The 14,976-nt window shown below is 40.6% G+C and overlaps 1 protein-coding gene across 1 annotated transcript in view; it reads right to left on the bottom strand.

The window, feature by feature from the left end:
• Positions 1–13,534, bottom strand: part of taok1b (TAO kinase 1b) — a 121,064-nt gene extending 107,530 nt beyond the window's left edge. The window contains exon 1 of the mRNA XM_060936399.1: positions 12,815–13,534. The gene's annotated coding sequence lies outside the window, so the exon portion shown is untranslated. The remainder of the gene's footprint in view (positions 1–12,814) is intronic.
• Positions 13,535–14,976: the final 1,442 nt, after the last annotated feature.

Here is a 14,976-nt window from a genome sequence, read left to right as displayed (position 1 = left end):
AACCAAAAGCCCAGACCCAGCCGGGCCTCAGGGCCTCTATAGCGCCCCCTAACTCGTTGTGATTTTGGCCTCCCGCTTTAAGGTGCCTGGTTGCCATGTAGTTTGTAGGAGTGGCATGCCATTTGGTACGCATATGTATCTCACTAAGCCGGACAAAAATGTAATGCCAATGCATTGGCCACGCCCAACAGGAAGTGAGGTAATTTCACTTTTGTGCGAAATGCATGGCCACGAAGACGGCGCAACTCCTCCTAGACTGTTCATAGGAATGTCACCAAAATTGATACACATCATCTACAGACATGGCTGACAAAAGTTACTAAATAAGTTTCACGTAGCTTAAACCGCTCAGAAGTTATACGTCAATCAATTTTTAATGCAAAATTTTACATGCTTAAAAATTCATAACAAATCTTCTAATTGCTCAAAACTGCTCATACTTCACACGCAAATCCCTCATTGGGCTTCTGACATGTTCCCCATTTTCTGTGATATTTCGCCACTGGGGGCGCTATTTTTGGGCAAACAATCCAATCTTTCCTCAAATTTGGTCAAACTTCACGGCCACCCTCTTACTACCGCCCATGTCATGTATACCACATTTTGGGAATTTTCGTCCATGGGGGGCGCTGTTTTTGGCCGACGCAATTTCTCCAAAACGGGTTTTTGGTAAATAATTCCATAATGCTTTTCCTTCACACCACTACCTTGTGATAGTGCGTTGCTGTTGTAGACACTTATTTCTCCATCTCATAATCGCTCATGTACAGCATAGCGCCACCTTCTGACATGGGAAAAACCAAAAAATTTATTCTTCAAAAATCTATCTCTCATCTTCTATTTACTCAATTGTCATCAAACTTCATACGCAAACTCTTCATAGCTCTCCTGACATATCCGCCAAATTTTGTGCACTTTCACCCCTGGGGGTGCTGGTTATGGCACAAATGATATTGCAGCTTCTGATTGGTCAAACTTGGCAAGCAGACTCTTTACGGTATTTCGCGGGGACGCATGCCCCCGCCCCCCCTGGCCGCTGGCGCGAGGGCCCGTCAAGGCCGCTTGCGGCTTTAATTATTATTATTATTCCTTAGTCGCGGTCGCTGTTCGGCCTTTTTTGGGGCACTTCCTGTGGACGAAAACGCGCATATTTTGGATCATTTTATCGGCATCCCCTACGCTACTCAGATCCAAAACCCCAGATCTGGGCGGGGCTCTGGGCCTCTATAGCGCCCCCTAACGCCTTGAAAATTTTGCCTTTTTTCGAAGGCTCCTGGTTGCCATATAGTTTGTCGTAGAGGAACGAAATTTGGTTCACATATGTATCTTACTGAGACGAACAAAAAAAGTTCTATGAATGCATAGCCACGCCCAACAGGAAGTGAGGTAATTTTACTTTTGTGCGAAATGCATGGCCACGAAGACGGCGCAACTCCTCCTAGACCGTTCATGGGAATGTCACCAAAATTGATACACATCATCTACAGACATGGCTGACAAAAGTTACTAAATACGTTTCACGTAGGATAAAACGTTCAGAAGTTATACGTCAATCAATTTTCACTTCAAAATTTTACATGCTAAAAAATTCATAACAAATCTTCTAATTGCTCAAAACTGCTCATACTTCACACGCAAATCACTCATTGGGCTTCTGACATGTTACCCAATTTCTGTGATATTTCGCCACTGGGGGCGCTATTTTTGGGCAAAAAATCCAATCTTTCCTCAAATTTGGTCAAACTTCACGGCCACCCTCTTACTACGTCCCATGTCATGTATACCGCATTTTGGGAATTTTCGTCCATGGGGGGCGCTGTTTTTGGCCGACGCAATTGCTCCAAAACGGGTTTTTGGTAAATAATTCCATAATGCTTTTCCTTCACACCACTACCTTGTGATAGTGCGTTCCTGTTGTAGACACTTATTTTTCCAACTCATAATCGCTCATGTACAGCATAGCGCCACCTTCTGACATGGGAAAAACCAAAAAATTTATTCTTCAAAAATCTATATCTCATCTTCTATTTACTCAATTGTCATCAAACTTCATACGCAAACTCTTCATAGCTCACCTGACATGTCCGCCAAATTTTGTGCACTTTCGCCCCTGGGGGTGCTGGTTATGGCGGACATGATATTGCAGCTTCTGATTTGTCAAACTTGGCAAGCAAACTCTTTTCAAGACCCTTATTGGGGCGCTTGCCATGGTCGACAACGCACGAAATTTGGCTCCTTTTTCTTAGACTGCCACCGCTACTGAGAACCAAAAGCCCAGATCCAGCCGGGCCTCAGGGCCTCTATAGCGCCCCCTAACTCGTTGTGATTTTGGCCTCCCGCTTTAAGGTGCCTGGTTGCCATGTAGTTTGTAGGAGTGGCATGCCATTTGGTACGCATATGTATCTCACTAAGCCGGACAAAAATGTAATGCCAATGCATTAGCCACGCCCAACAGGAAGTGAGGTAATTTCACTTTTGTGCGAAATGCATGGCCATGAAGACGGCGCAACTCCTCCTAGACTGTTCATAGGAATGTCACCAAAATTGATACACATCATCTACAGACATGGCTGACAAAAGTTACTAAATAAGTTTCACGTAGCTTAAACCGCTCAGAAGTTATACGTCAATCAATTTTTAATGCAAAATTTTACATGCTTAAAAATTCATAACAAATCTTCTAATTGCTCAAAACTGCTCATACTTCACACGCAAATCCCTCATTGGGCTTCTGACATGTTCCCCATTTTCTGTGATATTTCGCCACTGGGGGCGCTATTTTTGGGCAACCAATCCAATCTTTCCTCAAATTTGGTCAAACTTCACGGCCACCCTCTTACTACCGCCCATGTCATGTACACCACATTTTGGGAATTTTCGTCCATGGGGGGCGCTGTTTTTGGCCGACGCAATTTCTCCAAAACGGGTTTTTGGTAAATAATTCCATAATGCTTTTCCTTCACACCACTACCTTGTGATAGTGCATTGCTGTTGTAGACACTTATTTCTCCAACTCATAATCGCTCATGTACAGCATAGCGCCACCTTCTGACATGGGAAAAACCAAAAAATTTATTCTTCAAAAATCTATCTCTCATCTTCTATTTACTCAATTGTCATCAAACTTCATACGCAAACTCTTCATAGCTCTCCTGACATATCCGCCAAATTTTGTGCACTTTCACCCCTGGGGGTGCTGGTTATGGCACAAATGATATTGCAGCTTCTGATTGGTCAAACTTGGCAAGCAGACTCTTTACGGTATTTCGCGGGGACGCATGCCCCCGCCCCCCCTGGCCGCTGGCGCGAGGGCCCGTCAAGGCCGCTTGCGGCTTTAATTTTACTTGTAACTCTCAGTTGACTGCCATCATGTACTTGTATCTTCCTATGTTGCCATTAGATCTCATTTATGTTTGTTACCCTGACAGTATTGCTACATGTATGTGCACAATTAATGAATATTTTTTGTATGGAATGTTTACTTGTACAAGAATTAGTCATGTTCTTTTCTAGTCCAAGATAAGTTTATGATTTCAGTTCTAGTCCATTTCTATAAGAATTTGCTAGGTTTTTTTCCAGTCTAAGGCAACTGAATGATTTCAGTTCTAGTCCATTTTGCGAGATTACTACATGTACTAGTCTACTTAACTGTAAGCAATGACTACCTCTTTTATACTTCAAAGTGACAATTATGGTTTGAAACACAAAGTCACATATGAGAACCATAATGGAATTGAATAAAGTACTGGTTTTGTTACACACTGAATTGGGAGCTTCTGTTGTTTCAACTTGTTCATTGTTTAGTATTTAAAATTCTTTCAATTGTCACAGGAATTGGGCTTAAAATAGCGGGCTAGTGCAACACTCTGCGGGCTAGTGCAATTTGCAAGCCACTAGCCCGGCTGGCTAGTGCAGAAAAACCTTAAGATCTAACCCTGGTGAATCTTCATTTCGTTCATTCGGATGTTCATCGTATTTTTCTTTTGTATGGTTCACATTAAACATCACAAATGCCGTAAAATATTTTCTGGGGATTTTACGACAGTGCCGAACTCACTCACGGTTTGTTTTCATTCACAACGTGATTGTCACCTTTATCATATCCAACTTCTTTTCTTTCGATTTCATTTAGTCAAAGTAAAGTGAAAAAGACGACAATCCCGACCCTTAAAACTGCAGATCAGGTAACGGGTTATAACAATAACAACGCACGCACCATAATGGGGCACTGGATAGTTTGTTTGTTGTTACAGTTGAAGTTTGAGTTTTATTAAAAAATTATAAATAATTGAAAGCATAATGATTACCATAACTACACCTGATTTCTGATCAATTTTGTTAATCACTTTCCTTTCATTGAACTAGTAAATACACAAGAATGAAAAGGTTATGGTCAGGACGAGTGAAAAATCCTGCTGCTTATCTGACTGGATTAAAAAGTTAATGTTGAACCCTGAGTTACTTGAACAAGTATGAAAACAAAACAAAAACAACAAGCTACTGCATCTTTAAATAGTTTGTCCATGGCCTGAACAGGACGCATACCTGCTTAGAAAGGTTAATTTAGGACTAAGAATTTTACCATCTACTATCTGTTGTGTGTGATATTCAGGACAGAGTCATAGTGCTTATGAGTAATAGTGAGCATAATATCCCTCGTCAAAAATTCCCATGCAGGGATTGGCCAAGGATTGGCTCGTGTGACATAAAATAGTTCCACCACTGATTAAGCAGTGTAGCTTGTGATGTCAAAAATGTTAAAAATAAATACATTTATGTATAAAAAAAAATTGGCGTGAGTCAGTGAACTGACATCACAATTTCAATCTATAGACCCCTTCGCAGTAAACGTCATTCATACGTAAGCGGAAATTGCGCGCGCAGCCTGGACCCAAAAAAGACTCAGCGATGCCTAGTTGTTGTGTTGTCGGGTGTCAGAATCGTAGCAGTGATGGGGTTAAAATGTTCAGAATTCCAGCAGGATCTCACCCATTCCAAAAAAATCGCCGACGTCTATGGCTACAAGCCATCAAACGTGTAGACTGGGATGAAAGCACCATCAAAAATGCGCGGGTTTGCAGCGCCCACTTCATCACAGGTAAGATCAGGCTATTTATTAAATCTTTCTTTTTTATTCTTTCTAGTCTTCGTTTATTGATGTAGCAAAATACTTTGCTAACGTTTGTCTGATTAGCTGGGTCATAGTTACACAATGTAATGAATATTGTTAGCATGTTAACTTAGCTTTGCATGCAATTTTGTTTGTAGGAGAGGTCTCGCTTGACTCAAGCAGTCCAGATTTTGTGCCATCATTATTTGTGTATGCCGAAAATCACAGTTTTAAAGCAAGGATGGAAAGGTAAAATTGTGTGCCCTCACTCGAAACGCCAACTAATGTTGACTGCTCTAACCTAGCTCCCGCCCCGTTCAGTTTCATTTCTGCTCTCTGCCTCTCGCTTTTTACGCAGCTCTGATTTCTCTGAGGGTGTATTCAGACCAGGATAGTTCGATAGTTCACTCGCTTTGGTCCGAACCAAATGTTTTTTTTATTTTTTCATTTTGGTGCGGTTCGCTTTCACACTGTACATTTTAGTAAGCGGACCAAAATCTGTCAACAAAGCCACGCGCCCTGAGGTCGTTCAGCTATTGGTCAGAGACGACACGCGCACAAAGCGTTAAGTTCAAAAGTAGTCATGGAGGCTTTCCGTGCTGTTATTCTTTTTAATGTCATCAAAGCTATATGTTTTTTCCAGTTTTTACTGTTTTCACAATTGTGCGATTACTATGCTGTTGTACAAGTAATTTATCAACGACGACTTCAAAGGGCAAGGCGGCTACGGAGGATAGCGCTGATGAGCGCACATCATGTTGTGACAGTTCTGGCTCTTCACACAAGACGGAGGAGGTATGTGTCGGGATATTCGCCTTATCCATCGTAATAGGTGAATTTCTTTTTTGCGTCGCTAGTACCGCCACTTTTTGAAAGAATGTCCCTGATTTTAATGTAGGTCTGACGGAGTTTCTTCACTTTTAGCCGACATTGTTCTGGGGAGCGCGTGAACCCCTTCTCCTTCATTTTCTCACTGAATACAGCAAACACATCGGCATTTTTGTGTGTTCTCTCCAAAAGCTCAGATATGTGGACATCTGCCCATATATCCACAAGGGTACGCGTTTCTTCCTCGGCCCACGTTTGCCCCCTACTCATTTTTTGTACTCTGTAGTCTAGCCTACCACTGGTCTGAATGACTGAACGACTGTTGTAAGGTTCCCTTGACAACCGAAACAGTGTTTACACTTTGCGGTGGAGTGTCAAGACTCTGTTTCCCATAATGCTCGACAAACGACGGAAGCTCCCGAGGTACAAAAAAGCAAAACTGTCAGATTAGGTCCGGTCGCTTTCACACCTCCAAAAGATCCGCACCAGGGTTCCTTTGGTCCGGACCGAGTCTGACCTTGCAGCTCGGTCTCGGTCCACTTGTTTGGTCCGGACCAGAGTTCGGTGGTTTGTATTCAGACCAACCCAAAAGGTCCGGACCAAGGGAAATTTGGTTCGTTTGTTCGTTTGGTCTGGACCAAACAACGTAGGTGTGAATACGCCCTTAGCTGCACTCTTTACACTATCATTCCTTTCATGCCATCACCTCCTGCAAATTGCTGTTTAGTGTTGGTATTTGCTGTTGTAGCTAAAGCCACATTGCCATCACATCACTGCCATAATTTGATTAAAACAAAATGAACATGAATGTCCCATTGTTAATCAAGTTGTACATGCCCGCACATAACAATCATATGCGTCTAAAGACTTGTAGGCACGAAGTTTTTCATGGGTGTACACTGAAGTCTTGTCAATAAGGTACGAGTATATATCTGGCCATTGTATACCAGGGAACTTAATAACATCGTCCGTCCACTCTTTAATTAAATACGGATCCGGTAGGCGATGTCCACTTGTTAGAGTTAACTTATTTATGTAGCATTCTCGATCTTGTAACGACAATTGTTTGGCATAATCTGACCGCTCATAATGCCGGTCTATGGGCAGCGCCATTGTTTCTGAGTCCAGGCTGCGCGCGCATCCTGGCAACGGTCGGTTTGTTTACAAACATGCGAAGGGGTCTATACGGCTCACTCAAGTCACAGCTGTGGATCCATGAGCATTTCAGTGTGTGTAGATCGACATATCACGATCATGCCTAGTGAGGCAGGCGATAGCATGGTACACTGCACGTGTGCAGGTTGAAGGTCGCTCTGACGTAAACAACAAACATGGTTGCCACCAGTGAATTTATGCCGAGATTCAATCTTAATACTTTTAGTATGGAATTTTTTGATTAGGGATATAAATCTAATATATTATGCACTGAGAGGCTCCAGTTGAAATTATGGATTCTCTGAGATAACTGGCATAGGACTGTTTTCTTCAGGGCTGCACCCCTCACAAAATAGTACTATACCAGTCACCTCAGAGAATCCATAATTTCAACCGGAGCCTCTCAGTGCATTAATACTATTAATACTATTACATTAATAGTGAATAACAGTTAAAAAGAGTCAACAACAGTGAGCAATAGTGAATAATAGTGAGTAATAGAAAATAATAGTGAATAACAGTGAATAATAGTGAGTAATACTAAAGAGTTGTGAGTAATGCTGAATAGTACTGAGTAATAGAGAGTAATAGTGAGCAATAGTGAATAACACTGAGCAATACTGGCCTGAATTTCCCAAAAGTGTTGCAGCACAAAGATCATCATTAAATGGTAGAGTGAACAGCACAATGAACACTCACTCTCCTAGTTAAGAGGCTTTTGGGAAACCCACCCCAGAATAGTAGTAAAAGAGAGTCACAGTGAGTAATAGTGAATAATAGTGAGAAACAGTGAATAATAGAGAGTAATAGCAACATTTAATAATCATGAGCAATAGTGAGTAACAGTGTGTAATACTGAATAGTAGTGAGTAATAGAGAGTAATGGTGAGCAATAGTGAATAACGGTGAATAATAGTAAGTAATAATTAATAACAGTGAATAATAGAGCAGTAGCAATATTGAATAAATCATGAACAATAGTGAATAATAGTGAGTAGTACTGAATATTAGTGAGTAATAGAGAGTAATAGTGAGCAATAGTGAATAACACTGAGCAATACTGGCCTGAATTTCCCAAAAGTATCGCAGCACAAAGATCGTCATTAAATGGTAGAGTGAGCAGCACAATGAATACTCACTCTCCTAGTTAAGAGGCTTTTGGGAAACCCATGCCAAAAGTAACAGAGGGTTATATAGTGAGTAATAATGAATAACAGTGAATAATAGAGTAATAGCAATATTTAATAATCACGAACAGTAGTGAATAACAGTGACTAATAGTGAGTAGTACTAAACTGTAGTGAGCAGCAGCGAATAACAGTGAGTCATGGTGAATAATGGTGAGTAATACTAAATAGTGGTGAACAATAGAGCATGACTAACAGTGAGTAATAGGGAATAACAGTGAGTAATAGTGAATAACAGTGAATAATAGAGTAATAGCAATATTTAATAATCACGAACAGTAGTGAATAACAGCGACTAATAGTGAGTAGTACTAAACTGTAGTGAGCTGCAGTGAATAACAGTGAGTCATGGTGAATAATGGTGAGTAATACTAAATAGTGGTGAACAATAGAGCATGAGTAACAGTGAGTAATAGGGAATAACAGTGAGTAATAGTGAATAACAGTGAATAATAGAGTAATAGCAATATTTAATAATCACGAACAGTAGTGAATAACAGCGACTAATAGTGAGTAGTACTAAACTGTAGTGAGTAGCAGTGAATAACAGTGAGTCATGGTGAATAATGGTGAGTAATACTAAATAGTGGTGAACAATAGAGCATGAGTAACAGTGAGTAATAGGGAATAACAGTGAATAATGCTGAGTAATACTGAATAATAGAGTGATAGCAATATTTAATAATCACGAACAGTAGTGAATAACAGTGACTAATAGTGAGTAGTACTACACTGTAGTGAGCAGCAGTGAATAACAGTGAGTCATGGTGAATAATGGTGAGTAATACTAAATAGTGGTGAACAATAGAGCATGAGTAACAGTGAGTAATAGGGAATAACAGTGAATAATGCTGAGTAATACTGAATAATAGAGTGATAGCAATATTTAATAATCACGAACAGTAGTGAATAACAGTGACTAATAGTGAGTAGTACTACACTGCAGTGAGCAGCAGTGAATAACAGTGAGTCATGGTGAATAATGGTGAGTAATACTAAATAGTGGTGCGTAATAGAGCATGAGTAACAGTGAGTAATAGGGACTAACAGTGAATAATAGAGTAATAACAATATTTAATCACGAACGGTCGTGAACAACAGTGACTAATAGTGAGTAGTACTACACTGTAGTGAGCAGCAGTGAATAACAGTAAGTCATGGTGAATAATGGTGAGTAATACTAAATAGTGGTGAACAATAGAGCATGAGTAACAGTGAGTAATAGGGAATAACAGTGAATAATGCTGAGTAATACTGAATAATAGAGTGATAGCAATATTTAATAATCACGAACAGTAGTGAATAACAGCGACTAATAGTGAGTAGTACTAAACTGTAGTGAGTAGCAGTGAATAACAGTGAGTCATGGTGAATAATGGTGAGTAATACTAAATAGTGGTGAACAATAGAGCATGAGTAACAGTGAGTAATAGGGAATAACAATGAATAATGCTGAGTAATACTGAATAATAGAGTGATAGCAATATTTAATAATCACGAACAGTAGTGAATAACAGTGACTAATAGTGAGTAGTACTACACTGTAGTGAGCAGCAGTGAATAACAGTGAGTCATGGTGAATAATGGTGAGTAATACTAAATAGTGGTGAACAATAGAGCATGAGTAACAGTGAGTAATAGGGAATAACAGTGAATAATGCTGAGTAATACTGAATAATAGAGTGATAGCAATATTTAATAATCACGAACAGTAGTGAATAACAGTGACTAATAGTGAGTAGTACTACACTGCAGTTAGCAGCAGTGAATAACAGTGAGTCATGGTGAATAATGGTGAGTAATACTAAATAGTGGTGCATAATAGAGCATGAGTAACAGTGAGTAATAGGGACTAACAGTGAATAATAGAGTAATAACAATATTTAATCACGAACGGTCGTGAACAACAGTGACTAATAGTGAGTAGTACTACACTGTAGTGAGCAGCAGTGAATAACAGTAAGTCATGGTGAATAATGGTAATACTAAATAGTGGTGAACAACAGAGCATGAGTAACAGTGAGTAACAGGGAATAATAGTGAGCAATAGTGAATAACAGTGAATAATAGAGTAATAGCAATATTTAATAATCACGAACAGTAGTGAATAACAGTGACTAATAGTGAGTAGTACTAAACTGTAGTGAGCAGCAGTGAATAACAGTGAGTCATGGTGAATAATGGTGAGTAATACTAAATAGTGGTGAATAATAGAGCATGAGTAACAGTGAGTAATAGGGAATAACAGTGAATGATGCTGAGTAATAGTGAATAATAGAGTAATAGCAATATTTAATAATCACGAACAGTAGTGAACAACAGTGACTAATAGTGAGTAGTACTACACTGCAGTGAGCAGCAGTGAATAACAGTGAGTCATGGTGAATAATGGTGAGTAATACTGAATAGTGGTGAACAATAGAGCATGAGTAACAGTGAGTAATAGGGAATAACAGTGAGTAATACTGAGTAATAGTGAATAATAGAGTAATAGCAATATTTAATAATCACGAACAGTAGTGAATAACAGTGACTAATAGTGAGTAGTACTAAACTGTAGTGAGCAGCAGTGAATAACAGTGAGTCATGGTGAATAATGGTGAGTAATACTGAATAGTGGTGAACAATAGAGCATGAGTAACAGTGAGTAATAGGGAATAACAGTGAGTAATACTGAGTAATAGCGAATAATAGAGTAATAGCAATATTTAATAATCACGAACAGTAGTGAATAACAGTGACTAATAGTGAGTAGTACTACACTGTAGTGAGCAGCAGTGAATAACAGTGAGTCATGGTGAATAATGGTGAGTAATACTAAATAGTGGTGAATAATAGAGCATGAGCAACAGTGAGTAATCGGGACTAACAGTGAATAATAGAGTAATAACAATATTTAATCACGAACAGTAGTGAACAACAGTGACTAATAGTGAGTAGTACTACACTGTAGTGAGCAGCAGTGAATAACAGTGAGTCATGGTGAATAATGGTGAGTAATACTAAATAGTGGTGAACAATAGAGCATGAGTAACAGTGAGTAATAGGGAATAACAGTGAATAATGCTGAGTAATAGTGAATAATAGAGTGATAGTAATATTTAATAATCACGAACAGTAGTGAATAACAGTGACTAATAGTGAGTAGTACTACACTGTAGTGAGCAGCAGTGAATAACAGTGAGTCATGGTGAATAATGGTGAGTAATACTAAATAGTGGTGAATAATAGAGCATGAGCAACAGTGAGTAATAGGGAATAACAGTGAATAATAGAGTAATAACAATATTTAATCACGAACAGTAGTGAACAACAGTGACTAATAGTGAGTAGTACTACACTGTAGTGAGCAGCAGTGAATAACAGTGAGTCATGGTGAATAATGGTGAGTAATAATAAATAGTGGTGAACAATAGAGCATGAGTAACAGTGAGTAATAGGGAATAACAGTGAATAATGCTGAGTAATAGTGAATAATAGAGTGATAGTAATATTTAATAATCACGAACAGTAGTGAATAACAGTGACTAATAGTGAGTAGTACTACACTGTAGTGAGCAGCAGTGAATAACAGTGAGTCATGGTGAATAATGGTGAGTAATACTAAATAGTGGTGAACAATAGAGCATGAGTAACAGTGAGTAATCAGGAATAACAGTGAATAATGCTAAATAGTAGTGAGTAATAGTGAGCATTAGTGAATAACACTGAATAAGAGTGAGTAGTAGTGATGCTGTAAATCTGGCCAGGCCCTTCCTCCAGTCCGGAGAGATGAGGAATGCAGCGCCTGCTCAATGTTAAACCCTTGTGCTTACGTCAAACTGCGCTTGGTTTATAATAGCGTTATAACGCGTTATACAGCTTCACAGCAGCGGAATTTCACGCTTCATTTCATTTCTTTTCGACACACACACACACACACACACACAGGCTTCAATGCGACAGAAGGCAAGTCCAAGTGGCAGAGAAACACGCAGGGACTGGGAGTGCCTCAGCAGTGCAACACACAGCCACCATTTACATTCACAGCCCTCTCACCTACACCAGCCTAAAACAACACTTTAACAGCTTTTTAAACCATATTACAGCACAAACAGGCGCGTTACTGCTCAGACAGCACAGCACTGACACCACATCTTCATGCGTTTGTCCCATGAAAACAAAACTCAAACCTCATTCAGTTTAACCAGATTACACAACTAAATCACCTTGTCTTGTCACATCCGAAGGCTAAAAGTGCTCAAACTGACTTAAAAACAACAATATATATATATTTTTTAAAATCTAAACTTACAGTCCTTCACATCTCGTCAGGATCAGTCAGTCAGTCAGTCAACAACTCCAGTGTTAATGTTAAAGGCTACAGAAAGTTAGCTCCTGAAATTAGCTCACTAAATAAGGTGTGCTAGCATTAGCATAACATACTGCCTGGATTTATTAGCTAACTAGTTTGAGTTTTAGTGCCCGGTAACATGAAACCATGAGGACAAAATGTTCAAATGGTGTCAAGGGTGTGTTTTTGGACAAAGCTTACCCGTCCGACAGGCCAGTTTTGACAAAAAGAAGAAGAAAAAAAGGGGAAAAAAAACAGGATTCTAGGGAAGGGAAGGGAAATCTTAGCTAGGCTTGCTAGCTCGGCTAGGCTCCAACGCAGTTATCCTGGGAAGGGAAGGGAAAGGAAAGGAAGGGAAGCAGCAGCAGCAGCAGCAAACAGCTGGCCTGTGAAGCCACACAGGAGGAGCAGAGGACAGGTTTGACACAACTGTAGATGGGTTTGTTATTCCTTCTTTCCTTCCTTCTTTCCTTCCTTCTTTCGGTAATCCTGGTCTCGCTGCCAAGTCGTTTAACTGAACGTTAGTGTTTATTGTTGGGTTGCATGTGATGACTTGGACGTGATAACTACATGAGCCAATAATGGACTAATAATAGTAATAATAAAAACAAAACAAACCAGCCAGTGGATGTTAAAAGCTCGAAAGCTAGCCTTAATGTTATAGCGTTAACTCCCCACTCCCAGTCACTTCCAAAAGATGGCGGCTGGTTTTTTTTTTTTTTTTTTTACCTCCTCCTCCCCTCTGTGACAAAACACGAGTCAAATCCAGACACGCTTCTTCCTAACCACACTCTTTCAAACCGGGACAACAGCACTGTCATGACCCAACAACCCGAATTTCTGTTTCGCTGTAGAAGTTCGACATGCTTGGGGAAATAGCTTAGGAAGCGCTCAATAGCCAGGCACTGATTTGCTCCTCGTTTTCACTGGTACGCTTCCGACCACCAGGCGGCGACATAACGCAAAAAAAAAAAAACAACCACCCAAACACCCATTTCACAAGGGATGAGCGATACTATTGGTTTTCTTTTCGATCCGATACCAAGTGATACTAAGGCTAGTATCCCATCTCATCTCATCTCATCTCATTATCTCTAGCCGCTTTATCCTTCTACAGGGTCGCAGGCAAGCTGGAGCCTATCCCAGCTGACTACGGGCGAAAGGCGGCGTACACCCTGGACAAGTCGCCAGGTCATCACAGGGCTGACACATAGACAACCATTCACACTCACATTCACACCTACGGTCAATTTAGAGTCACCAGTTAACCTAACCTGCATGTCTTTGGACTGTGGGGGAAACCGGAGCACCCGGAGGAAACCCACGCGGACACGGGGAGAACATGCAAACTCCGCACAGAAAGGCCCTCGCCGGCCACGGTGCTCGAACCCAGGACCTTCTTGCTGTGAGGCGACAGCGCTAACCACTACACCACCGTGCCGCCCTGGCTAGTATCCCGATACAGATATTTTAAAACGTGCTCCCCTCAGGGCCGTAGCCAGCGCGCTGAAAAATTTTCAACATATTTAAATGAGAGGGGTGAATTATATGTCATACAAGAGATCTATAGGGTCGCAGGCAAGCTGGAGCCTATCCCAGCTGACTACGGGCGAAAGGCGGGGTACACCCTGGACAAGTCGCCAGGTCATCACAGGGCTGACACATAGACACAGACAACCATTCATACTCACATTCACACCTACGGTCAATTTAGAGTCACCAGTTAACCTAACCTGCATGTCTTTGGACTGTGGGGGAAACCGGAGCACCTGCACATGGGGAGAACATGCAAACTCCGCACAGAAAGGCCCTCGCCGGCCACGGGGCTCGAACCCGGACCTTCTTGCTGTGAGGCGACAGCGCTAACCGCTACACGACCGTGCCGCCTACAAGAGATCTATTCCTGAAATTACTTTTAATGGTGTTTGAACTGAATATCATCAGTTTTGAAGAAAAAAAATCATGTATGTGGCAAGAGTAAGAATAATTTAAGCTTGTTTAATGGTTAGATCTGGCCCAAGCAATGATGACGAAACTGCGCTGCTTGAGGACAAAGCGTGTGCTGAAAAATTTTCGACATATTTCAATGAGAGGGGTGAATTACACGTCACACAAGAGATCTATTCCTGAAATTACTTTAAATGGCGTTTGAACTGAATATCATCAGTTTTGGAAAAAAAAATCATGTATGTGGCAAGAGTAAGAATAATTTAAGCTTGTTTAATGGTTTGATCTGGCCCAAACAATGAGGACAAAACTGCGCTGCTTCGAAAATGTAAATTTAACAGCTTCATGAAAGTGCACTGATGGTTACCATGAAAAAAACGTGTCTCCTGCACTGCGTTCCTCCCCCGAGTCACGCA

Source organism: Neoarius graeffei, chromosome 12 (assembly GCF_027579695.1).
Source record: "Neoarius graeffei isolate fNeoGra1 chromosome 12, fNeoGra1.pri, whole genome shotgun sequence".
Classification (NCBI taxonomy): Eukaryota; Metazoa; Chordata; class Actinopteri; order Siluriformes; family Ariidae; genus Neoarius; species Neoarius graeffei.
Note: the sequence above shows the minus strand (reverse complement) of the source record. Positions and strands in the feature narration are given on the sequence as shown.